Source organism: Camellia sinensis, chromosome 12 (assembly GCF_055761805.1).
Source record: "Camellia sinensis isolate YWXY chromosome 12, ASM5576180v1, whole genome shotgun sequence".
Lineage (NCBI taxonomy): Eukaryota > Viridiplantae > Streptophyta > Magnoliopsida > Ericales > Theaceae > Camellia > Camellia sinensis.
The window spans coordinates 115,250,123-115,277,269 of NC_138972.1; the positions used below are offsets into that span (position 1 = coordinate 115,250,123).

Here is a 27,147-nt window from a genome sequence, read left to right on the forward strand (position 1 = left end):
AGAGTACGAGGAACACTGGCGAGTGGTGCTTTAGTTACTTAGAGCCCATAAGCTGTATGCTAAGTTTGGGAAGTGTGAGTTCTGGCTAGGAGAGGTTAAATTCTTAGGCCATGTGGTATCTAGGGAAGGGGTGACTGTAGATTCATCCAAGATAAAGGCAGTGCAGGATTAGGGCACAGCCTAAGAGTGTTTTTGAGATCCGCAGTTTTTTGGGATTGGCTGGGTATTACCGTCGGTTTGTGAAAGATTTCTCCAGACTAGCTTCACCGTTGACTAGATTGACGCGGAAAGGGGTCAAATTTGTGTGGAGTGAGACTTGTGAAAAGTCGTTCCAAGAACTCAAGGTTAGACTTACCACCGCTCCAGTCTTGATTATTCCGGAGAGGGATTTGGGTTATGCAGTGTATTGTGATGCCTCACGAGAGGGTTTGGGTTGTGTGTTAATGCAAGAGAGGAAAGTGGTAGCTTATGGCTCACGTCAGTTGAAAATACACGAGAAGAACTATCCTACTCATGACTTAGAGTTAGCAGCTGTTATTTTTGCCTTGAAGATTTGGAGGCACTATCTGTACGGTGAGAGATTTGAAGTGTTCTCGGATCACAAGAGTCTGAAGTATCTGTTTACACAGAAAGACTTGAATCTAAGGCAGATGAGGTGGATGGAGTTCATTGAGGATTATGACTTTGAGTTGCACTATCATCCAGGGAAGGCCAATGTTGTGGCCAATGTTGTAGCTGATGCCCTTAGTAGAAAATCCATTAGTGATATAGCTTGTATAGCCATCCGAGAATGGGAAATATTGGGTGCACTTGGCGAGTTCGACTTGCTTCTGAGTGAATTTGTTGAGTCTGCAGCCTTGTTTTCTGTGGTTGCACAACCCACACTTGTGAATCAGGTGTTAGAGGCACCAATGGGTGACATAGAGGTAGAATCCCTCTGGGAGAAGATCTCCAGTGGGAAGGTTGAGAAGGGTTTGACTGTATATCCCGACCCGAGTGTGAGGTACTGAGACCGTTTGTTTGTGCTAGAGTCTTGCTGAGAGGAAGTACTCCAAGAGTTTCACCATTCACGCCTTGCGGTGCATCCGAGAAGCACAAAGATGTATCATGATCTGAGCCGCCAGTTTTGGTGGAGAGGGATGAAGAAAGATGTGGCAGTTTTTGTATCTAAGTGCCTTACTTGTCAGCAAGTGAAGACCGAACATCAGAGGCCAGCGGGTTTGTTACAACCCTTGCCTATAGCCGAGTGGAAATGGGAGCACGTCATGATGGATTTTGTCGTGGGTCTTCCGAGGACTCAACGGGGTAGTGACGCCATTTGGGTGGTGGTTGACCGGTTGAATAAGTCGGCACAATTTATCCCTATGCGCGTAAGAGATTCGGTAGATCATCTTACCTACTTGTATATTCGGGACATAGTGAGGTTGCATGGAGTCCCAGTGTCGATCGTCTCAGATAGAGATTCGCGCTTTACTACTAGGTTGTGGCAGAGTTTGCAAAGTGCCTTGGGCACTAAGTTGACCTTTAACACGACTTATCATCCTCAGATTGATGGGCAGTCCGAGCGTACCATTCAGATCCTTGAGGATATGCTTCGAGGCTGTGTCCTTGACTTTAGTGGGTCGTGGAAGAGACACTTGCCCTTAGTGGAGTTTGCCTATAACAATAGTTTCCAATCGAGCATTGGCATGGCACCGTTTGAGGCCTTGTATGGCCGACTGTATAGGTCTCCAGTGTGTTGGGCCGAGGTGGGTGATGCACCTTTGTTGGGCCTAGAATTGGTGCGGGAAACGACGGAGAAAGTTGAACTTATCCATAAGAGGCTTGTTACAGCGCAGAGTCGCCAAAAGAGCTATGCCGATCGTAGGAGGAGGCCTTTGACATTTGAGGTGGGTGATCATGTCTTTTTGAAAATATCACCTAGGCAGGGTTTGATGAGGTTTGGGAAGAGTGGGAAGTTGTCCCCTAGGTTTATTGGCCCTTTCGAGATCCTTGAGAGGATTGGTGAGATTGCCTACCGTTTAGCTTTACCGCCGCAGTTGTCCGAAGTGCATGACGTGTTTCATGTTAGTTTGCTTCGGAAGTACGAGCCGGATCCGTCGCACGTGTTGGATTGGACCGACTTAGAGGTAGATGAGGATGCCTCCTATGAAGAGAGACCGGTGCAGGTCTTGGATAGACAGGATCAAGTTTTGCGAGGCAAGACTATCCCTTTGGTGAAAGTTTTATGGAAACATCACGGGGTCGAGGATGCCACTTGGGAACGTAAGTTGGAAGTCCAAGAGAAATATCCGAACTTGTTTATTAATGTGTAACAATGTATTGGAAACTTTGTTTTGTTGTTGAATCCTAGAAACATTGCATATGTTTTGGCTTTTGGAAATATTGAAATTATTGAATACATTTCGAAACTGTGAGTTTAATTTAACATTGTATATGTTGAATGTGAAGTAGGAATGCAAATATATCGTTAGCATTGAATATGTTATTGAATTGTGGAATATATGTGTTGAAATTGGTGGATTTCAAAGAAATGCATGTTGATAATGCATGTTGGAAATTATATTCTGAGTTACCTCTTGAAAAGAGATGGAATGACCGGAAATGGGTCAAGTTAATGAATGTTGAATTATAATGTGTTGAGAATTGGAAAGGATCACAATTTTGAAACTTATGTTGGTAATTTCGGGGACGAAATTCTTTAAGGGGGAGAGGTTATAGCGATCCCAGTTTTCCCTTTATTGTTTATTGTATTCCAGACTTAGTTTCCATAGTTGTTGTTGTTGTCTGTATCGCATTTCCGTCCTTTAACTCTTTGTATTTGAGTTTTGGCTTGTGTTGGGCAGGTTTGAAACAGGTTGGTTGTGCTTTGAAACAAATGGTTAATGCTCAGATTTTGGCCTTCACGCTCGAGCGGGCCCTTTTGCATTTGCTCCTCTGCTCGAGTGGGCAGTCTGAAGCTCGAGCTGGATTTTTTAACCTTCAGTACTTTTGTCTACGGGATATCAGACGCTCGAGCGTTCACTTTCACGCTCGAGCGAGGACCATCGTCTGCAAAACTCTGGAAGTGTGTATTCCACGCTCGAGCGGGAGTTTGTGTCTAACGCTCAAGCGGGGAGTCCCACGCTCGAGCGGACTGTGATGTATATCTGTTCGAGATAAAGTCTTTTTGATTCATTTTTTCGGCTCTCCCTCTCTCTCTAGCTTTCTAAAACCCTCATTAGAGAGCCTTTCTCTCTAGAAAGCTCTTTCTCTCTACATTTTGATCTAGTTCTAGTGATCTTCTACCCTAGTTCCTTTGTAAAAAATGTGGAGCTTCGCGTGGTCTTCATTTTGATCTGAAAATCATTTGAAGCATCTTGGGTTTTCTCCTTCTTCTCCTTTGAGCTCCGAAATTTGAGGTGGGGATAATCTACTCCATTCTATGTGTTTTAACATAAATTTTGGTCATTTTGTATAAATGGTGAATTTATGAGAGTTTTGGGAAGTTAGGGTTTTGAAATTGAAATTATAAAAGAGGGGTTTTTCATGTTTGAGACTAATATGTATAAGAGGCTTGAAATCGGGGTTGTTTATGGAATATGAGTGAAATTTGGCCTTAAGAGCAATATTTGAGAATAGGGGGATTTTTGCCCTAAGTGAAATTAATTAATTAATTTGTACAATTAATTTGGGGAAATATGGAATTGAGTTGAAAATCATGGAATTGAGAAATTATGAGATTGAATGGTGTAGTTGGATTAATTTATCACTCACCTATGGAAATGTTGATAATTTATCTGTTTGATGAATTTATTATCTGTTTAGAAATAACTGTTCTGGGCTATCGGTGGAGGATAGTCTTGACTATTGTAGACACTTCATGATGATTAGGTGAATTAAAACTAATCAATTTAGTATGTCATTGAATATGACGAGTGGATTATAACATTGTATATGTTTGCAAATTGGTCATTGTATATGACGGCTTGTTTAAATACATTGCATATGTATTTTGTTTGGGGAGGAGATAGGGGATGTACTCCTAAACCTGTTTGGGAGAAGATAGGGGATGGACTCTAGTGATAACTAAGTTGGTTGGAGTGTCTAGGGTGAAAGTCCCGAAATCTTGATTACGTTTGCATAACGTAGAAGAATTGAAGTTTTGAAGTGTTAATAAAATGAGTTATAGTCTCATTTGAAATGGAAGTGTCGAAATGTTAAGAATGTGAGTTGTAGTCTCATATTAAATGATTATGATCGAAGTATTGTTAATGTGAGTTGTAATCTCATTATAAACTGTCTGAATGAACAGAGAACCATAACTATGAATTGGTTTGGATCATGAAATGGAAAGGAATTAAAATATATTTGTGAATATGGATTGGTTGTGAAAGAGATGTACGTTTGTTTATATGAGTTAAACATTTATCGAATGCTAATGTTTTAGTTATGGCTCATATTTGGTTTAGCGTATCTCTACTGGGCTTTGGCTCACCCTATATGGGACATCATTTTCAGGTGCAGGTGATATGCCGCCTTCAAGGATGTAGCTTGGGAGGTTGTAGAAGCTAAAGGCTTATTTTGTAGTTATCTTTGCATTACATGTAATTCAAGCCAAGGGCTTAAGATGTATAGAGTTAGATCTCTCTTTTGTTGAACCCAAGTGTTGACTTGGAAAGTTGTAAGCCCATTGGGCATTTACTTATGTTGTCAACATGTAATATTTTTTTGTATTGAATACTCTGATAATTGAATATATGTTTGTTTCTTTTAAGTCTTATGGATATTATGGATGGATGAATTATGTATTATTTTGAGGGCGATACAAAATCCTTTGGAAATTAGGCCAAATGTTATAATTTGCATATGGTACACATCTCAAAAAGGGTGTAGAAGCATGACCATACATACAACACATAAACCCATATAAACTCTAGTTTGGAATGAATCAATAAATCAAAGACCCCCAAAACAGAAGAACAATAATTTTTTAAAGGTATTTCTTTGTTTCATGTATCTTCATGCGCTCGTAGAAAAAGCAATAAACAACAAAGGAAAAGGGGGGGCAAAAAATGAAAAAGAAAAATAAGATGTAAATTAACAATTTAGTGTCTTTGAAGTTTAAGGGTTTTGAATGAATATAGATTTTTCTCAAATCAAGTAATTTTGATATTTTTTTTATTATTTAATGGAAAATCAGGATATGTGTATTTGCTAGTTCGATATGCGGTCAGATGTGTTATTTGACATGAATGTTGGGGGTAATCCTATCATCACTCTATTTCAATCCAGATGATTTTTTATTTTTTATATTTTCTTTATTAATTTGCTTGTGTTTATCATTGTTATTGTACTAAATTTAACTTACCTTCTATGTCTTGGCCTGTGCTCATTGAAGGTTTTTGTTTATTTCTCATTTTTTTAAAAAGCTTTTGCATTACATATCCTTATCATTTTGTTGAGTTTGTACAAGAGGTCTACAAGTTCCACCATCAGCTACCATTCCAACAAAATAGCATGGCTAACTAGATCATATGGTTGGAGTCCCATCTCAGATAATCACATGGCTAACTAGAGCTTAATGATTCTCCTAAAGAATGAAAGAAAATTAAATTCTAAGCTTAAGAGTTCAAATTCAACTAAATTGCATAAATTGACAATGGAGATTAGAGTCAATAGTAGTTTACAATCACATTTACAGTACATTGTAGTATAAGATTTCAACCGTAGATTTAAGTCCTTACATCTTTGATGGGGATTGAATATCCAAATAAATCATAGACTCCAAAAACAGAAGTACAATAATTTTTTAAGGGCATTACTCTTTTTCAAGTATCTTCATGCTCTTGTAGAAAAAGTAATAAACAATAACAATTAAAAAAATTGCAGTTGCAAACAACTTTAACACAGAAGAATATTGCCAAATAATATACTTGTGCCACAATGCAAACTATCTGAGAAAGAATACATAGAAGCTAAATAGATTAAAAAAAAAATAAGTAAGCATTAATTGTGTTCACATGCTATGCCAATGACTGTAGAGTGTAAAATACTAGATTTAGTATAGGGTAGCTATATCACTAGTTAACCGAAAACTTAATAGGTAACAATGTAAATATTACTCATTCCAAAATAAACAACACCTATATTAAGAGTCATACAAATAACATAGTGACTTGTAGCATTACATCAATTGCAAGCTTCAATAGCAAATATTCAGTTGGTAGTACAAAGAAACGGATAAACCAAACGAATATTACCATTTGCACAAAGAATTTAATCTGCATCTGTTACGCAAAATAAATGATTGGTTTTGGGTCTCATGGTGTTTGTTTGTAAATCTCTTATACGCTATGGAATCTGTAAAAGCCTTTCTTTTGGATCATCTTTATAGATTAATCTCTCATCAAATAGTGAACAAAAACCAATGGAGCATTTGAGATTATGATTTGAAACCCCTAAATTTTGAAGCATCCTCCACAAGTTTTTAGCATGTTACTCCCTCTTGAGTTTCATCAATCAAAATTGTCATCAAGAAGTAGTATTTCAGATTATGATTTGAATTCACAAGTCAGAATTTTCCATTATAAGATTCTCTCCTTAATTTCTTTTGTATGGCAATGAAAATTTTACTAAAAAGCATATAACAAAATGATAATCTAAAACAGGCAGCACTCTGTGATCCTTGTGTCAATAATAACCTTATTAACACAACCAGAACTATCATATGCCAAAAGTTCCCCTGAGACCACCTGCTCATCCTGGAAGCCATAATTAGAAATGGCTTTTGCACCTTCTTGTTCTTCTTAACTACATGCTTCAAAATAATCAACTAAAGTTCTTAAAGGGCAGTCTCTTTGATAACCAACTAAAATTTTTGTGTAGAAAAGAAAGAAAAGAAAAAGGAATCATCTCTTTGATAATGTTTTCAATGAGAATGATGGGGCGGAAGCACCTTTGACCCTGTCTTTATATGTCTCCTCCAAATGAGAGATGCCAAAGACCATGTTGTAGAGAAAACCTTCACCCATTACTAAGGCCTAATAATTTGTTGCTTTTCCACTATACTAACCCTGTCTGTCCCTTGTGTGGTGCTAATGGGGAGGACCATGATCACCTGTTCTTCCAATGCCCTTTCTCCTCTAAGGTTTGGACTGCTATGCTCACCAAGTGCAATGCTAATTGGTAGAGCACAAATTGGTTGGGTCTCATTGAGGTTGTGGCTAGAGATTGCTTGGGCAAATCTCTAGCTACAATCATTAAGAGACTTGGCTTCTGTTGCACTGTCTACCAGATCTGGATGGAGAGAAATAGCAGAATATTTAGCAATGAGAGAAAACTTGAAGAGGTTATTCTGCAGAGCATTATTGGTATGGTTAGATATAGGGCTCTTGCCTTTAAAAATATCAAACATTCTCGAACTGATAGCTGGTTTCTTCAAGAGTGGAGATTGCCTACAACCATCCTTAAACATTGAGGGGAGTGGTACCTTCTGTGGGTCGAGTGAAGGTGAGCATCTATTGAGGGTTGAACGTGGTGAGCTTCTATAGTGAGATGGTTTTGATTGTTCTAGTTAATGTGTCTCTGTTTTGTAGGTATAGAATGATGAAACCCATAAATGAGAGTTGCGAGTTCTCCAAAAGTGGGTTGAGTGATGGCAGCCAGAAATTGAGTACTAATGTAATTATTTTTTCTTATGTGCTATTGCAGGTTTATATAATTGCTGGTACTTGATAGGGGATGTTGTTGGTGAGGGTTGAGTGAGGGAAGCTATAAATTGTTGGAGTGTTGATGTAGTTTTTTTTTTCCACTCATTGTACCATGATTTTAACCAAGCCCTTAACACTGTTATTCTTTGTTGAGGAGTGTGAATATTGTGGGTTGAGTGATTCAGCCCTCCTAAACTGTGAGCTTTGTTATAATCTATGTTATGGGTGTTGCTTATTTGTTTGTTTCACATGTGTACTATTGTTACTCCCAGGTTACTCTAATCTGTGTTGGGAGAGAAGTCTCATGGACAACAACTTTGTTTTGGCTAGCTGGAGGCTTCGGGGGGTGATAGAGACACAAAGACCAGGCTGCACTGTTGCGCCAGTCTAAGTGGAAAATCTCCAAATGGAAAATACTTTGTCTTTCGTTTAAATATTGTAATAGCTCCTTTCTTTTTGATTTGTATTGAGTCTATAGCTGTCTAGTCCTAGATGATTGCAGTTGTTGGTTTTGATTCCCTATCCCTACAGGTTGCGTAGGGAAATATTATCTTTGGATGGGGACTATATGCATGTGTTGCTATGGAAAACATAACAAGGATAGGTTTGTTCTTTTTGTGTGCTGCTGAGCATGGTTTATGGAGGCAAGCTTGTTTGCTAGCTAGACATACACTGCTACTACTATTGAAGGATGATTGCAGTGCAATGTCTGTACTCTCTTGGAATATGCTGCCCTGGTGCTTGCTGTTTTGGAGTGATATGAGCGAGAAGCTTTATGGTAGCGCTTTATTTTGTGATACGTTGTTGATGTTTAGGGTTTTGAACTTGTTCATTCTCTCTATTTTGGGTTTAAATATGGACATTGAACAGGTTGTATGGTCCAACCTCTTTATTTTGTCTCCTAGTTTCTGTTAGTATAGTTTATTTGTAGTTGTTTTGTTTTAGTTGGTTTTTTCTATATAGCTTTGGTAGGGCGTGGGGTATACCCCTCAGAATCTTGTAAATTTTCTTGTTTTTATCTTATGATTTATTCACCCAAAAAAAACACTTCCAACATCTGAGCATCTCTCGGGGTACAACCTGCACTGGCAAATGTACCATTCTCACCTAATTCATCAAAAGTCATACAAAATGGCTCACAATATGAATATTCAATAAATAAGTGTCTTCTTGACTAATACATGCATTATATATGCAGTGTGAGTTTGGTTGGTCCATAAAACCTAAACTGAACTGATAGTCTAGATAGCTCTAAGAACCTAACCAATCTAAACCCCAATAGGCCTAACCAAGTTAATCAACCCAAGAAACAAATAGATCCAACCCAAAGTGACCAAATCAGGGTAGCCCAATCAAAATTCACTCTGGACTAAGCCAAGTTGAACTCTCCAATTTTATCAATTACATTAAGGTTATTATTGATTTAGACTAATTATATTCAAGCCCAATCTGATTATTACATAATTGGTTATAAACCAAATAATTTGGTCAAACGAATCATGTTTGGCTAATAGATAAACAAAGATTACCAAATAAGGCAGATAGATGCACCAAATAAGCTTTTTATGAATTTCAAATTTCGTAACTCCTACAAACCCTTTATTTAAGTGATTAACATATGACCATTCTCATTTGATAAACCAAACTAGTTATTTCAAACCCAAAATTGATTAGAATGTTCTAGTAATGATATCAGTTGACCAAATATAGCCTAAGCTTAGTAGAAACTTAATGGCCAAAGTTGGCAGTTCACTTCAGTACATTTACCATAACAACAATAAATTTATCCAAAATTCTCAAGTATTATGCCCCAAAGTATTACCCATATCTTTCTCTTTATTCATACTTGCGTATAGTTTGCTTTCTTTTCATGTGTCGGCATTTGAAAACAAGTAAACAAAAAGACAAGAAAACTTTTAAGGACTTCTAAAACAGACATGGTTGCATCAACCATCAAATCTACCTAAAATATGAAGCATTAGTTTTACCTCTAATGTAAAGATGCATGGAATCATAACATCATAGAGTCAACTTCCATCATCATTCAACTGGCTAAGAAACTAATGGAGACATTAAATAGACCATCTAAAAGTAGATACTACAAAAGAATGTGCTGTTTTCATAACTTAACTAAAATAATACATTGAAGGTATTATAGCATTTAGGAGTTGTTAATAGGCCATCCAAGATTGCTATTCAATTGTTAATCAAACACTACTAGGGCATTACCTCACCATTTGGTCTTGGAAACAAAAATACTGCCCCGGCTTTTTGTTATCATGCAGATTCCATCATATGCGCCTCTCGAAGAATGAAGAACTTTCCAAGGGAAGCAACAAGAAAACAGGTTCAAAGTTAAAGAGGACAGCAGATTCAGATGATTGTAATAGATGCAACAATTTTTTCTAGTCCGGGAGAAGAAGTTTCCGATTATTGATAATAAAGGCATAACAAAAGAAATTAGCTAAGATATCAAATGTTGGTAGCTACATGGGCGATTGTAGAGGTAGTTTTGGAGAAGATGGTCTATGGATGCATGTTAATCAAAGAGTGTCGCAAAATCTTTCTCATATTGGGTAGTTTTGGAGAAGATGGTCTATGGATGCATGTTAATCAAGCCAAAGAGTTGACTATTTATAGAGGGAGTGTAGATAAAAGAATTATCAATTTTATTGGTTTTTAAAAAAATTAAAATGTAAAAAGAAAAATGTAGAAACAAAAGAAACAGATGATGATTTGGGAATGTGATCAATGACATTGCTAATTATAGATAGAATCAAAGAGAGATAGAGAAAAAGCCAATAGTTGGCTTACAAATTTTGAACTTTTTCAAAGGAAAAAGCTGATAAAATAAAAATTAATATCAGATATTCATTCTTTATAGTTAGAGTTCTGAAATCAAAGTGGCACGGCTATTGGATACAGATGTTAATTTTCATTGAGAACCAAACTTAATATCAGATATTCAATAAGGATTAGGGTTTTCAAATCAAAAGCCCTAATGTAAATGAAGTTTAGAGTTAGAAACAAACCTGAGCTACAGAAAATATCTCTTGGAAATATTCTATTAGAATGGAAGCAACTAATTCTTGACGTTGAGAGAGTGAGAGATTATGAAGAAAGATGTCAACACTGAGATTACGGTGGCCCCGACCCCGACAGGGCTGGTGGTCTTCGGCAATGGTTGAAGCTTTGGCTATGGAAGAAGAGAAGAAGGAGGAGAAGAGGAGCAAAAGCGAGAGAGGGAGGCCAACTGACTTGGGACCTCTCGACTTCTCTGATTTCCTTTGCCCTCTTTTTGGTAACCGATGCCGATGGTGCTGGTGGTCTTCGACAATCGCTGTAGCTTTGACTATGGTGGAAGAGAGGAGGGAGGAAAAGAGAAGAGAAGAGCAAGAGCACGAGCTAGAGCAAGAGAGGGAGGCCAACTGACTTGGGACCGTTGGACTACTCTGATTTACTTTGCTCTATGTCTAGCAATCGGTTACACCTGTTGCCAATTCAAAATTAAATTATTAAAATAATTTAGATAATATGGTATATATAAATAACTAAATATAACTAAGTTATGAGTTAATATGATAATGGTTATGATTTATATGACATTAGTTATGATATCAAATCACATAACCTCATAACTGATGTATGGTACATCCAAATGTACCATAGCATCACCCCAATAATAAAGAATGAAAACACCAAGTTGGAAAATTTTCAATATATCAGATATGCTCACTGGTTTTGTACCTTGGCCAAACCTGATATACACTAAAAGCAATGCATGTAAAAGGACCAGAGCTCGATACCCCATAAACCAACCTATTATAGAACAGAACATTGTTCAAAGTTTTTTGGAAAATTTAAAGTCCAATTTGGCATACCACCTAAAGTATGCATTGGTCCTACAACTTCTATGTTCTCCAAAAAGTACCCCTATTCCCGTTGGTAGAGCGAGGGGGAATGAGCGGGGGCATTTAGAGCTATTCTGAGATGTTTAAGGTCATCAATGTTCCAGGTGGCATTTAGTGTTATTTTGAGTTTCTTACCCAAAAAAAAAATGCGCACACACGCGTGCGCACAAAAAAATAAAAAAATAAAATAAAAAAGAAGTTAAGAAGAAATCCGTATGTTTTTTTCTTGGGAGTGGCCAAGAACAAGAGAAAATACTAATGAAGCCTTCCATAATTAAGGGTATCATGGAAATAGTGACTAACGCTTAATGTTTTGTTTGGTTTGGGGATTTGGAAAGGAAAAGGGAAAATGTGTGTAAAACTAGGTGAAATGTAAGTATATTTTATTCATACTTCACCTAACTTTTTTCTTTCCCTTTCCAAATCCCTCCTTAAAGCCCCCAACCAAACACAGCGTAAATGAAATGGCAGAAAATGACAAGAAAGGGAGAGAGAGGAGGAATGTGAGGGAACAAGAATCCAATCACTTTTGCTTTAGCATCTTCACGTAATGACTGAAAGGTTACTAGCCTCATTATATATACATAATGCATATATGTACATGTATTGAAATTGAATATCAACACTTGCTAAGGATGAACTTATACCTGGATGAAAAAGTTAGGACATGTTATTAAGCAAGTAAAACACTAAATGATGGTGTTAAGGGTAACAGCTGGGTACATGTGAGCTCCAACGAGAGGAAAGCTCCCAAATGGACAAAAATGGCTGAAAAGAATAATTTGTATGATATAAGGAAGATTATAAAATTTAGAATAATACTGCTCAAGTATTATGGTTGTGGAAGGTTTGCAAGTTCAAGATTTAAATTGGTGTCGTGTAAGAAAGATTATAGGCAGTGAATATTAAAATTTTAATGGGCCCAAGGAGGAAGAAAATTTTCACACATATTTTAGGTGAGGGAGGAGAGTTAGGAATTTTAGTTGTATTAGGATATTTGCTTATATGCCTATATATGTGTGTGTTTGTGGATGTGTATTGGACTTTCATGTTATTTTTTAGCATAATTGAATACAATTGGAATTTGGTCACCTCTATTCTCTCCCTCTACAAAATTCTATCTCTCTTCTTCTCCTTGCTCTCTTTTCTCTTCTTCTTCTCCTTCTTCCCTTCTCTGGTTCTATAACAAAAGTGTTGGAATTGGTGGTATATAGGAAGTGCATGGTTGCAGAATTTGTAGAGTATTAGCAGCTGGAAATTCTAAACAACTGATTTGTAATTTATAGGGTTGAACTGGAAAGCCAAAAGGTAGGAGAATGGATTGCATCGATTTGGGCTTAATTGGCTAGGGGTTTTGGTGATGAAATAAGGGCTACTGGGTTGTTATGAGCTATAACTCATTAACAGTAACTGAGAGAATAAGAAAAATAAGACAAGGAAGAGGTTAAGAATAAAATGATTCAAGAATCCCACCTAAATAACTTTTGGAATTACACCCCAAGAAAAGGCTGCATAATGAATCACACAAAGCTTCAAAAGCTTTTAACCTCTAAAGATCTAGATCTATTGAATTAGAATATTGCATGCATTTATATAGGCTATTGGATTCATCCAACTTTTATTGATTATGATTGGAAACAAGGAACTAACAAATTTTGACTACTAATAATATTTAGATATGAACCATAAATAAGAACCAAAGATATTTTCAATCCATAATATGACACACGGGCAAGAATATAGTCCATGTCCAACAAATCTGTAAATTACTAGATTATCCCTAACTCATAAAGCCTAACAAAACAAAAGTAAAATTACGATAGCTAGCAACAACCTATAAAATACAAGATGAAGACTCTACTAGAAACTAAACATTGCTTGATGATGTCCTCAACAAGTTAAATCATAAACAAAGTTGTTAAGAACACAACCTAATTGTCCATGCAACATTAGACAAATTCAAATCGTTGAACGGGTCGGGTTGGATGTAGTTTTAGAAATTATGTGAGCCTTCCAAATTCACCTCTGTTTGGATTGGTTTTATTTTCAAATCATTTTATGTGAACATTTTTCAAATAAATTTAAAATTAATTTGGCAAAAATAATTATATTTTGGGAAGTATGTTAAAAGTCAATTTTTTGAGTTTTTTTTTTTTGTTTTTTTTTTATTAAAAAAAAGTGTAAAAAAAAATAGAGAGGTGATCTAACAAAAAAAGTCAAAAACGCAATAAGCTAGTTTTTAACCTAATTTATAACGATCCCAGATTTTTCCCGTCATTTATTGTTGTCCGGACTCGGGTTAATGGTCTTATGGTGTTGTCTATATCTCGTTTCCATCCTTTATTCTTTGTATTTGAGTTTGGGATGTGTTGGTTAAGTTTGGAACAGGTTGGTTGTGAGTTGGAACAAAAGGTTGTTGTCCAGAATTTGGTTTCTTCGCTCGAGCGAGACTTTTTGCGCTCGAGTGAGCCTTTGGTATTTGTCTTTTCGCTCGAGCGAGGATTCTTGCGCTCGAGCAAGGATTGTGGGTTCTCAGGTTTCTTTTTAGACGTAGCTTCTGCTCGAGCGAGCTTTCTTGCGCTTGAGCGAGCTTTGCGTGGTGTGCCTCTTCACTTGAGCGAGGTTTCTTGTGCTCGAGCGTGCATCTGCGTCTCTGTTAGACCTAAAGGTTGGTATTCTTCGCTCGAGCGAGCCCCCTATGTTATATGTTCCTTCGCTCGAGCGAGCATTCTTTCGCTCGAGCGAGCTTCTACGTTGCAGACTTGAAGCTTTGCATTATTCGCTCTAGCGACGCTTCTTGCGCTCGAGCGAGGTATTTGTTGTGTGTGGTCGCTCGAGCGACCACTCCTTTGCTCAAGTGAGCCCCGTATATATCAGTTCGCAGTAGCGTCTTTTTCATCACTTTTTCATCTCCTTTTTCACTCCAAACCCTAGATCCGACTCTCTCTCTCTACACACTCCTTCTCTCTACAAATACACTTGATCTAGAGTGTCTCTACCCTACTTCCTTTGTAAAAGAGGTAGAGCATCGCGTATGCTATCCTTTGATCCGAAAAAGTTCAAATATGGAGCATCTTGAGTTTCTTCCTTCATCTCATTTGAGCTTCTCCATTTGAGGTAGGGATAACATACTCCTATTTATGAGTTTTGACATAAATGTTGGTTATTTTGTATAGATAGTGGTGTTTGGGAGTTTTGGGCAAAGTTAGGGTTTGATTTTGAAATTATAAAAGAGGGGTTTTCTTACTTGGGCTTTATATGTGTATGTGAGATCTTGAAAATGGGTTAATTGTGTATAATGGGTGAAATATGGCCTTTAGAGCAATATTTGGGAAAAGGGGGAAAATGCCCTAATTTGAATTACATATTCTATTTGTGTAAATGATAAAATTATTATGGAAATATGAAATTGGTTTGAGAATCATGAAATTGGAGAAAATTGTGATTAAATGGTGTAGTTGGATTGATAAATCACTTACCTATGGAAAATGTGATAAATTATCCGTTTGATAAATTTATTTATCTGTTTAGAAATAACTGTTTTGGGTTATCGGTGGAGAATAGCCATGATTGTTGTAGAACTGCATGATGATTAGGTAAATTGAAACTAATCAATTGGATTAGGTCATTGAATATGACGGTTGGATTAACACATTGAATATGTGCTTTAATTGGTCATTGTATATGACAACGTGTTTAAATACATTGCATATGTATCTTTGTTTGGGAGGAGATAAGGGATGTACTCCATTGTTTGGGAGGAGATAGGGGATGGACTCCATTGATAACTAAGTTGGCCGAAGTGTCCAGGGTGAAAGTCCCGAAATCTTGTATACGTCTGAATGACGTTGATGATTGAAGTGTTGATAACATGAGTTGTAATCTCATTTTGAATTGCTTGGTTAAATAATGAACCATGTCTATGAATTGATTTGGGTAAATAACTGCAAGTGAATTGAAATATGTGTGTAAACGTTGTTGGGCTATGAAAAGAGTGTATGATGGTTTACAAGTGTTAACCATTTATCGAATGCTAATGTTTTAGTTATTTTTCATATCTGGTTTAGCATATCTCTGTTGGGCTTTGGCTCACCCTACTTAGGACACCATTTTCAAGTACAGGTGATATGCCGCCTCCAAGGCCTTAGCTTGGGAGGTTCAGGAGTGGAAGGCTCGTTTTGTTATTTTTGTTTTGATGAATACATGTAAATTCAAGCCGAGGGCTTTATATGTAAAGAGTTATAACTTTTCTTTTGTTGTAACCAAGTTCTTCCTTGAAAAGATGTAAGCCCTTAGGGCATTCATTTTGTTGATAACATGTATACTCATTTGTGAGAAGGCTCTGATGAATGAAATTATGATATTTATTTTATGTTATGGATCTTATGCATGATGACATATGTTTTATTTTGAGGGCGTTACGTAATTTCCAAAAGAGACCTAAAAAGTTAAATTACAAACACACCTCTTGAGGTTTTCTAAAATACGAATTGCCTCCTATGGTTCTAAAACTACATCTCACCCCTAAGGTTCTATAAATTACATCCCACCCTGAGATTTTTAATTTCATAGCAAATGACCTATTTTATTAATAAATTATCAAGTTAATCAACAGTTTCAAATGATGTTACAAATTTATTTCAATTAATAATGTATGTAATTTTATTATTATATAGGAGATTAGTTAAAAATTTTGTTTTTTCAGTTAGTTTTGTTAAATAAAAAATTCTAACAATGGGATATTTGTAATTTTTCAAACCACATGAAACAATATGCAATTTAAACAAACTTCAGGGGTACATAAATTTGAGATACATACCATAGAGCAAATCAAATACTATTCTTCATTTTTCACTAGCTAAATATATACTACTTATTCCATCTTACTAAATTTTCATCTAATAGTAAAAACCTATGCTATGTACGAGATATAAAAAAATTAATAAAATATTTTTATATAAAATAATGAGATAATTACCTAAAAGTCCTATCAACATGTTTGGTTGTAGCTTAGGTCCTATCAAAAACTTTTTGAACCAATAAGTCCCATTTGTAGGTAAAAAGACGTGTTTTCCCTTTAATATAAACAACTGTATATAAAATTCCATTCACGTTATTTACTAGAAAGAAAAAACAAATCACTTAACAGATCAGTTATGGAAGTACCTGAAGATTCGAATCGTGAACGATCTTGAAGGATTTATTTCTTTGTTTCGCTATTATACATAATTGATTTCTCGATTTTGATTCGAATAGGACAGGATCTTGAAGGATTTCTTGGTTCGCTTTTTGAGTTGAAATCTGTTGGAGTTTTATGTGCGATTTCGATTTATAAATTGAAGAATTGATTTGCTGGATATTTGATCTTCGACCTGGTTTATAGGTATGTGTGAGGACATAATTTTTGAATGACAACACGTGGCCGAGGTGTCACCGAAGTGCCAGCGGAGGTGCTACGTGTCCTGGTCATGACGCCGAGATCATCTCGGCTAGGCTGAGGTTATCTACGAAGATACCGGAATCCGGGATAAGCGAATAAGGGACAAGAGTCCTAGAATGGGAGAGGATTTCAGTTTGGATAAAGATAAGACTCTTAGAGAGTTTATCCTAATCCTACTGGGAGTCCAAGATTAGCTGTAATCCTAAGTTCATTAAAGCTAGGCTTCTATTGGGACTAGGTTTGTGTTGGCTATAAAAGAGAGGCACCCCCATGGGTCTAAGGTATGTCTTTTATACTCTATCTAGTGAGTTAAGCACTATTGATTATCTTTGAGAGATATTGATTACTGACTTGATCGTTGGAGTGCCCCCGGGTGGACGAACCACTGCGGGATTCTTATCTTTCTGTGACAGGTTGTTCCTGTTTAATCTATTCTGTTGATGCTCTCCAGCTGAGTTCCCCCTTTTGGTTGTGTGGTCGGAAATCAACACCCACAATTTGGCGTCGTCTGTGGGAACGGAAGGAGAATAGATGGCCAACGACGAACAACAAGAAAAGATTGGGGACGATATCCCTACTGAAAGCGGTAAGCACTTTGATCCCAACGTGGAGGAGGATAACTGTAACGAAGAACCTCAGGGAAATAATCCTGGAGAAGAGGAAGATGGCCGAGAGGGAGACACCCTAATAAAGGCCGACTGAGGCGAGTATTACAACGAGGGAGACCTCCAAGTATGGAAGGATAGATGCCTACGGAGGGACGACGAGATAAAGGCGATGGTAGACAAATTGGCAGACCTGTAAACGATCGTCAATTTCATGATGCAGAATAATGTGATGCAGCCACTATTCCCACTGCAAGATACGCCGATGCCAGCGGCCAACAAAGGTGCCCAGAAATGGGGGCAAAAAATGGTTCCTGCAGTCCCTCAGCATGGCAGGACCAAGGGACATTCTCACCGTCCTTCGCAGGAGGTCAGGCATGGAGAATCTCAAAACACACGTCAAACAAAAGAAACTTGCACCAAAGAACATCGAGATGTTTAGGGAAAGGAACTCTGTTTCAACGCGACCAATGGAGGGAGGTCCAAAAGGACTCACAATGACACTGGAAGTAGTGCACCAAAGAGGCTGAAATCCAGAGATAGCCGAGCTCCTGGACGAACCAAGGAGGATCTGAGGGATTACGTCCAGAGAAAGTGAAAAGATGCCGAGATGACCTCTCTTGTCAAGCTGAGGACACCGTTCTCAGTAGAATTAGACAAATTTGAGGCCCGAAAAGGTTCAGTATGCCGAGGTTCCAGATATACGATGGTAAGTCGGACCCAAACTTTTACGTCAGCTTGTACCTGAACTCGATGGCATTATACACCGTGAACAAGCCGTTGCTCTGCAAGGTGTTCCTCTCGTCCTTTGGAGAAATTGCATCAGACTGGTTTCACAAGTTGCCGAAAGGAACTGTGAAAACCTGGGAGGGCCTGGCCGAGATATTTATGGCCAGGTTTGTGACGAACAAACTACAACCGTTAAGGGTGAACTCCCTGATGGCCCCGGGAATCAGTGAGGATGAAAGACTTAAGGCTTATGCCAAGCGGTATTATGAGGTGTTCAATCGAATACCAGGATGCAACCAAGAGGTGGCGGTCATGTCCTTTAAGAACGGCCTGAATGATGACTGTCTGCTACGAAAATCATTGGCAAAGACACTGCCAAAGAGTATGGAGGAACTCATGGCCAGAATTGAGAAATATGCTAGAGCCGAGGAAGATACGCGGGGGCAGAGGGCTGGAGAATGAGGCTTGGGAGTTGAAATTTACAAGCTAAGATTAGTTTAACACTTGTTGAAATTTTAAATTTACAAGTTGAAGTTAAACCGAGGTCATGTTTAACACTTGTTGAAATTTTATGAAAAATTTACAAGTTGAAGTGAATCCGAGGTTATGTTAGAGGAAGATTGGTTTAAACACTTGTTGAAATTTTATGAAAAATTTACAAGTTAAGCCAAGGTTGTATTGAAAAGAAGTACCTATGTACTTGCCGAAATAAACCAATAGTGGTTTAATCGAGGTATTCCACCCCGAGAAGATTACACAGTTAAGGTGTACGTTAAAGACATGCAAATTATTCTAAAGCATTGATGAAAACAGACTAAGTGTTGGTCATATTTGAGCTGATGAATGATGACCTCGGGAATGAAGGACAGAGCGAGCTTAGCCGACGTGCTAAATGAAAGGAATGATATAGGTTCCATCACCTCAGGATACCGAGGTAATAGAACCTAGGGGGCAGTTGTGGGGACATAATTTTCGAATGACAACATGTGGCCAAGGTGTCACCGAAGTGCCAGCCGAGGTGCCACGTGTCCTGGTCATGACGCCGAGATCATCTCGGCTAGGCTGAGGTTATCTGCTAAGATACCGGAATCCAGGATAAGCATATAAGGGACAAGAGTCCTAGAATGAGAGAGAATTTCAGTTTGGATAAAGATAAGACTTTTAGAGAGTTTATCCTAATCCTACTGGGAGTCCAAGATTAGCAGTAATCCTAAGTCCATTGAAGCTAGGCTTCTATTAGGACTAGGTTTGTGTTGGCTATAAAAGAGAGGCACCCTCATGGGTCTAAGGTATGTCTTTTATGCTCAGTCTAGTGAGTTAAGCACTATTGATTATCTTTGAGAGATATTGATTACTGACTTGATCGTCGGAGTACCCCCAGGTGGACGAACCACCGTGGGATTCTTATCTTTCTGTGACAGGTTGTTCAGGTTGAATCTATTTTGTCAGTGCTCTCCAGCTGAGTTCCCCCTTTTGGTTGTGTGGTCGGAAATCAACACCCACAGTATGTATTGTTTCGATTTTGTATATTATGTTTTTTTAGAATTTTCTTTAGTTTTGATTGAATTTATTTATGAGAATATGTTAAATAATTTTGTTTTGACGAATTGAAGACGTGATTTGCTGGATGATTTCTCGGTTTGGTTATTTATTTTATGAATTGAAAACGTGATTTGTGAATTATTTGTATTGTTATGAAGTTTTTGTTCTGGTTTTTATTGTTATGAAGTATTTGTGAAAACTGAGAAAGTTCTTAGTATTGTTATGAAGTATTTGTTCTGATTTTTATTGATGCGATCTTTTTTTCTTGTTTAGATTGAAAGATGAGTGAAGGTTGTACGAGTGCGCCTATTTTTTTTTTGTTGTGCAAGTATAATGGTTGCACATTTGTAATTAAGATTAATCAAAATGTTACATATGATCAGTTGGTTGAGAAGCTATGTTTGAAATGGGATAATTTGCAATCTGATAATATTTGTCTATCTTACTTATTGCCTAGACATCCTAATTGTACCTTGGACAACAATGAGAAGTTAGATTTGTTGTTGGCATTAGTTGTGTATTTTGATTCAAAGTGTATTGATGTTGTTGTGAGAGTAAAAGACTCAACCATTGACTGTGGTTATCTCAACAAAAGATTGGATTATGGAGAAAGAGAGTCGATCTTGGATCTTGAAGTTTATGACATTGCATTGTCTCATGACAGTAGTAAGTCTGTGAACTTGTCAAACAGAGCATCTACATCCTCCAAAAGGAATTTGAGGTTGGAGGCTGAAGAAGAGGTTGATATGTTATCATCATTTTGTCAACACAAGGAAAAAGTACTATTGTCTGCTGGTTGGGCAGTTAGTATTACACATGTAGGACAGAAATTTGAAGATGGAATTGTTGAATTTCATAATGCATTGTTGAAGTTTTCTATTGAGTGTAGATTTGAGTTCATATTTGTTAAGAATGATAAAGTTCATGTTACCGCACAATGTTTGTTTAGAGAGACAAAAGGTTGTATGTGGAATGTTCATGGTAGAGTGGAGAATGCTAATGGGTTCTTTTATATAAGGAAGTTGAACAATGTCCACACATGTGGTGCTGAAGTACATACGATAAATCATTCTCATATGAGTTCTGATTTAGTTGCTGATTTGATTGTTGAAGGTGTTCGTGATAATCCATTAACACGTCCAGTTCATGTTGTTCGGGATTTTAAGTTGGGGTATGGGCTGAGAGTTAGTTATCGTCAAGCTTGGTTGGGGGTAGAGAAAGCAAAATGTGAGATTTTTGGAGACTACTTAATGTCGTTTGACCAGTTAAGATGGTATATGGATGTTGCAAAGAGTTGCAATCTAGGGAGTTACATTGAGTTTAAGTGTGATGATGATACTAAATGGTTTAAGAGATTATTTGTTGCTTTTCATGGTTCCATTAGTGGATTTGATTATTGTCGACCTCTCTTATTCCTTGATGGCATATTTTTGAAGGGAAGATTTAGAGGAAATTTACTTGCTGCTACAGGAAAAGATGGAAATCAAGGTACATAAGAAATCTGTTTTCTCTGTTCTGAAATTGAGAAAGTTCTCAATTTAGAAATATGATTGAATGTTTTAAATTTTATATAATATTGTTGTTGTATATGCATTTTTTATTTTTTCAATTATTCATTTTAGTATTTGATATTTTGAATGTTAAAGTGTTACCATTTTCTAAGAATAATAGAATATTTTCATTTTTTTCTGTTTTGTACATGCAGGGTTCTCTCCTGTTTGTTTTGCAGTTGTTGGCTCAGAGAATCAAGATAACTGGCGTTGGTTTTCGGAGCATTTGAGTAGAATTGTTTCACCAGAATGAAATATTACATTTGTGTCAGATCGTAACCTTGAATTAGTTGAAGTGTTGCCAAAGGTTTTCCTAATGGCTTTCCCAGCTTATTGTTTATATCATTTGAAAATCAACTTGAGGCATCATTTGCGTGGTGTGTTTCATGGATTGAAAGAAAAGCTGATCACTTTGTTTGGGAAATATGCATATGCTCCAACTAAAGAAACATTTCATCAATGTTTGGTTGAGTTAAAGACTGAAGGTGGGTCAAGAGTTGAAAAGATTTTAGATGACATACCATATGATCATTGGAGTAATGCATATTTTCGAGGGCAACGCTTTGGAGAGATGTGGTCAAATTGTCACGACCCAAACCCGCCCCTATAGGTTTAGCATCGTAACCGGCCAGTAATCTTGGGATTACCGAAGGCCTCTGAGACAGATTAACATAATATTAGGGACTAGCGGAAGCAAATAACAATATCCAACGTCCATTGAGCTGTGCAGACTTATATGAGACAGAAAAATTTTAAACTTTTTATATACATATATACACATTATCTATAAGTCATCACATATATACAGATTAGACAAAAAAGCATTTAGCCCTATTTACAAAATACACAAGACTTGTTCAACCAAACAAGAAAACAAAACTTAAACTTTATATCACGTAGCGATAATCACTTGAGACATCTGGAACCTCCACGGGAGTGTCACGACCCAAACCCGCCCCTATGGGTTTAACACCGTAACCGGCCAGTAATTTGAGATTACCGAAAGCCTGCTTAACAGTAAAACAGTAATACAGAGTACAGGGGCTGGCAGAAGCCAAAATAGTAATTAAAAGATGTCCAATGAGCTGTGACAGTCTGTATTCAAAAGACTTTTCATAACATGTTCACATTCAGAACAAAAACAGTATATACATACATCATTTACAGGCATTCAGGTTAGGGACCAAATCCCCACCATAACAGTACAGTACAAATATCATTCAGTCTATACATAACGAAGACAGATAGGGTGAATCTGAGACACCCCAAAAGCAGCCTTAGCTTGAACAGATCTGGAACCTCGAAGTGAGGCACAAAGGTTGGCTTGACAAAACAAGGGCTTAGCCTGACGCTTCTAGCAACGGTCCGGTGCCTGAACACCTATATATATATATATATGAGTAGCGAGCTAAAGCCCAGTGAATAACATATGCGTAAAGAGGTTAAGAATGAATGTCATTTCAGTATTGAAAACATTCATTTATCAGTATATCAGGCATTCAGTTTGTGGCTCATATTTCATGCCATAACAGTCATTCAGAAACTATAATAGTCATATGTGGTACATCTAATAGCAAAACAGTACAATAGGTCTTAACAGACTGAACAGTCAGTTGATGGCCATCATATCAGTAAACAGTAGTGGTTCCAAACATGGGAACCGACAGAGATCTCTGTGACAGTAGCAGCACAGTACAGTAATAGTAAATTGCTATGGATGCCACGAATACAGTTCACAAATAGGACAAACATTCATTCAGAAAGAAATATCATTTCAGAAAGCAGTATAGTTGTTCATTCAGAAAATATTCATGATTGAACATATCTTTACAACATTGTTACTCACAGAGCACTGGGCTATAAGCAGCTAGAGCGTCCTCGGATGCTAACCCTACACAATTACAGAACGAACACACACTAAGCTACACAGTTGGGAAATAATAACTTAATCCCTAATTTGCCTCGGTGTGGTTCTACATCAATATCCTTATTAAGATGCCTTAAACTAGGCTTGAGAATACCTAGGATGGAATGAGGATGCAAAGATGCATTTAAAAAAACACTTTTCAAAATTTTGTTGAAACAGGGTCCCGCTCGAGCGTGGATTTCCCCGCTCGAACGGACATGCAGACAAAAGTGCCCCGCTCGAGCGTGACTTAATCCGCTCGAGCGGACTGCAAAAGTACTGGATGGGTGAAATTCACGCTCGACAAGCGCTTGACCTCCGCTCGAGCGTGAGACACAAGTCCTCGCTCGAGCGTGCATTCCCCCGCTCGAGCGGACTGTAAACACATGTAAAGTACTGGATACACGCATTTCCCGCTCGAGCGTCACTTTCCCCGCTCGAGCGGACTGCATGAACTCAGTGTGTACGCTCGAGCGTGGAGTTCCCCGCTCGAGCGTGAGTCCAAAATCTGGAATTTCCAAATTTGAACCTCAAGCTCAAAACCCAACTTTAAAGCATCAAACTCGATCCTTTTGGGCTAATTTTCTGAAAAACACTTGTAAACTCATAATATGACATGTTTCAAAGATCAATTTGAGAAATCAAAGCCCGAAGGTAGTTCAATTAAACACAATTTCAAAGAAGTTTTCATGAACATGAAGAACATATGACATGCATGAATTCTAGTGAATCCTAATGCCTCAAAACATGATCCAAAGCAAGATTAAACTCAAAACCATGATGAACTCATGGACTAGAACAAGATGTAAACTTGCATACAAGATTTCATGAAAATCAACTTCAAAATGCAAGAATATGTACATGCATGCATGATTCAAGCTTCAATTCAACGATTTAAGCCATAACTTGGCTCTAAACTCCAACAATCCTCTAAACCATGCAAGAACCAACCCAAAATATGAGCAAGAAGGTAAATTCTCTACCTTAAGTCTCCAATTTCAAATGTAGAAGCTCAATATGCAAGGAATCCTTCAATCTCCTAAGCTTCCAAGCCAATTTTTTGTTGAAATCAATCTATCTCCTATCCCTCTCTCTCTAGTCGGTTTGGTATAAGGAAAGGGGCTAAGAGTAAAGTGTCAAAAGCTCCTAATCAAGTCCCAAATATTGATGTAGAGAAAGGCCACTCAATGGCAACTAGGTAAATAAACCCAACTTATGTAATTTAACATTATTAAATCTAATTTAATCATACCAAATCACATTTCAATTAAATATACCATAAAATCACATAAATTCTAACTAGCATAAAACATTGCTCGATTTCAGATTCGGCCACCGATAAGGCCTCCAATTTACAGTTTAAAGCGCAAAACATGAACAGATCATTCAATAGTCAACAGATAGAAATGCACTCAAGCTATACACTCAATCAATCAGTTCAGGATTTCAGTCAATTAGTCATTTAACATGCTTAATCATAGATTAGCACTAATCAGTAGTGAGGGTTGTCACAGTCTCCCCTCCTTATAAAGAGTTTGGTCCTCCAAACTCGAGTTACTTTCACTCTGGAAGAAAACAGGATTCAGTGGGAACAATTCAGGATATCTCTTGATCATATCATCTTCCCTTTCCCAAGTGGCATACACGCCACCATGGTTTTGCCAGTCAACTTTCACTAACGGAATCTCTTTATTCCTTATCTTCTTGATCCGTCTGTTCACAATCTGAATTGGCCGTTCTCCGTAAGTGTAGTCATCACTTAGCACTACACGGGTAGGCTCAATCACATGGAAGGGATCCCAAAGGTAATCCCTCAATATTGAAATGTGGAACACGTTATGCATATGCTCCATTTCAGGAGGAAGCGCTACTTGATACGCCACCAGATTAATCTTTTCAATAATCTCATACGGTCTGACATATCTCGGCGCTAGCTTACCCTTGACTCCAAAATGAGTTTGGCCTTTCATCGGTGTCACTTTAACAAAAACATGATCACCTATTTCATACTCTCTGTCTCACCTCCGGACATCCGCATAACTTTTCTGTCGGCTCTGTGCGATTTTCAGTCTCTGTTGAATCAGTTTCACTTTTTTGGTAGTTTCATGTACAATTTCGGGCCCAAGCAAAGGCCCATCTCCAACTTCTGCCCAGCAAATCAGAGATCGACATTTTCTGCCATACAAAGCCTCGAAAGGCGCCATGCCAATGCTCGAGTGAAAACTGTTGTTGTAGGCGAATTCAGCCAACGGTAAATGGCTTTCCCAATTTCCTTAGAAATCAAGAACACACATTCTCAATAAATCCTCCAGAGTCTGGATGGTTCTTTCTGACTGACCATCTATCTGAGGATGGTATGCACTACTCAGTCTCAGTTCAGTACCCAATGCTGTCTGCAAACTTTGCCAAAATCTCGATGTAAACTTCGAGTCCCTATCAGAAACAATGGACACAGGCACTCCATGCGATCTAACAATCTCATCAATATAGATTACAGCCAATTTGTCCACATTATAAATTGTTTTGACAGGTAAGAAATGAGCAAATTTAGTCAGTCTATCAACAATAATACCTTTACTAGAGCGAGGTAAACCAACAATAAAATCCATAGTGATGTGTTCCCATTTTCACTCCAGTATCGGTAAGGGTTGTAGTAAACCTGTGGGTCGTTGATGTTCAACTTTAACTTGTTGGCAATGAAGACATTTCGACACAAAATCAACAATCTCTTTCTTCATTCCCAGCCACCAGAAATTCAGTTTCAAGTCTTAGTACATTTTTGTATTTCCTGGATGGATAGACAGTTTTGAATTGTGGCCTTCTTGCAGAATTCTTCTTTTCAGTTCAGAATCACTCAGTACACACAATCTTTCCTGAAATTTCAACATATTATTCTCAAATTTGAAATCCGGCCTCAGTTTGGATTCTCGTTCTTCGATGATCTTCCTCAAGAAGTCATCTTGTTGCTGAATCTCTTTAATCTCTTCAATCAGTGCCGGTTGAGCAGAAATAGCGGCTATTGTTCCACCTTGTTCACGCAAAACAATCTCAATTTCAAGTCTTTCAAGGTCACATAGCAATTCTTTCTGCCCGGTGAGTAAACAGGCTAAATTTCCAATCGATTTCCGACTCAGTGCATCAGCAACGGTGTTAGCTTTTCCTGGATGGTACAAAATTTGCAGGTCATAGTCTTTTATCAGTTCTAACCATCTCTGCTGCCTCATGTTCAGTTCTTTCTGTGTGAAGAAGTATTTCAAACTCTTATGGTCTGTATACACCTCACATGTTGCCCCATAAAGGTAGTGATGCCAAATTTTCAATGCAAACACTACTGCAGCAAGTTCTAAATCATGGGTCGGGTAGTTCATTTCATGCGATCTCAGTTGTCGGGAAGCATATGCAATAACTTTACCATTCTCCATTAAAAAACATCCCAAACCCTTATAAGAAGCATCACTATATACTGTATAACCATCCGTACCTGAGGGTAAGGTAAGAATCGGTGCAGTCACTAGTCGAGTTTTTAACTCTTAAAAAGCTGATTCCCTCTAATCGGTCCAGTCAAATGATATCCTCTTCTGAGTCAGCTGTGTCAGTGGTAGGGCAATTTTGGAGAAATCTTTGACAAACCTTCTGTAATACCTGGCTAAGCCTAGAAAACTTCAGACTTCGGTAACATTTTTCGGTCTAGGCCAGTTCACTATTGCTTCAATTTTCTGTAGGTCAACTGTAATACCATCCTTACTGATCACATGTCCCAAAAACATCACACT

The 27,147-nt window shown here is 37.6% G+C and overlaps 1 pseudogene across 1 annotated transcript in view; it reads left to right on the forward strand.

The window, feature by feature from the left end:
• Positions 1 to 27,147, forward strand: part of LOC114286537 (ABC transporter C family member 4-like) — a 573,165-nt pseudogene that overhangs the window by 332,233 nt on the left and 213,785 nt on the right. The window lies entirely within an intron of this gene.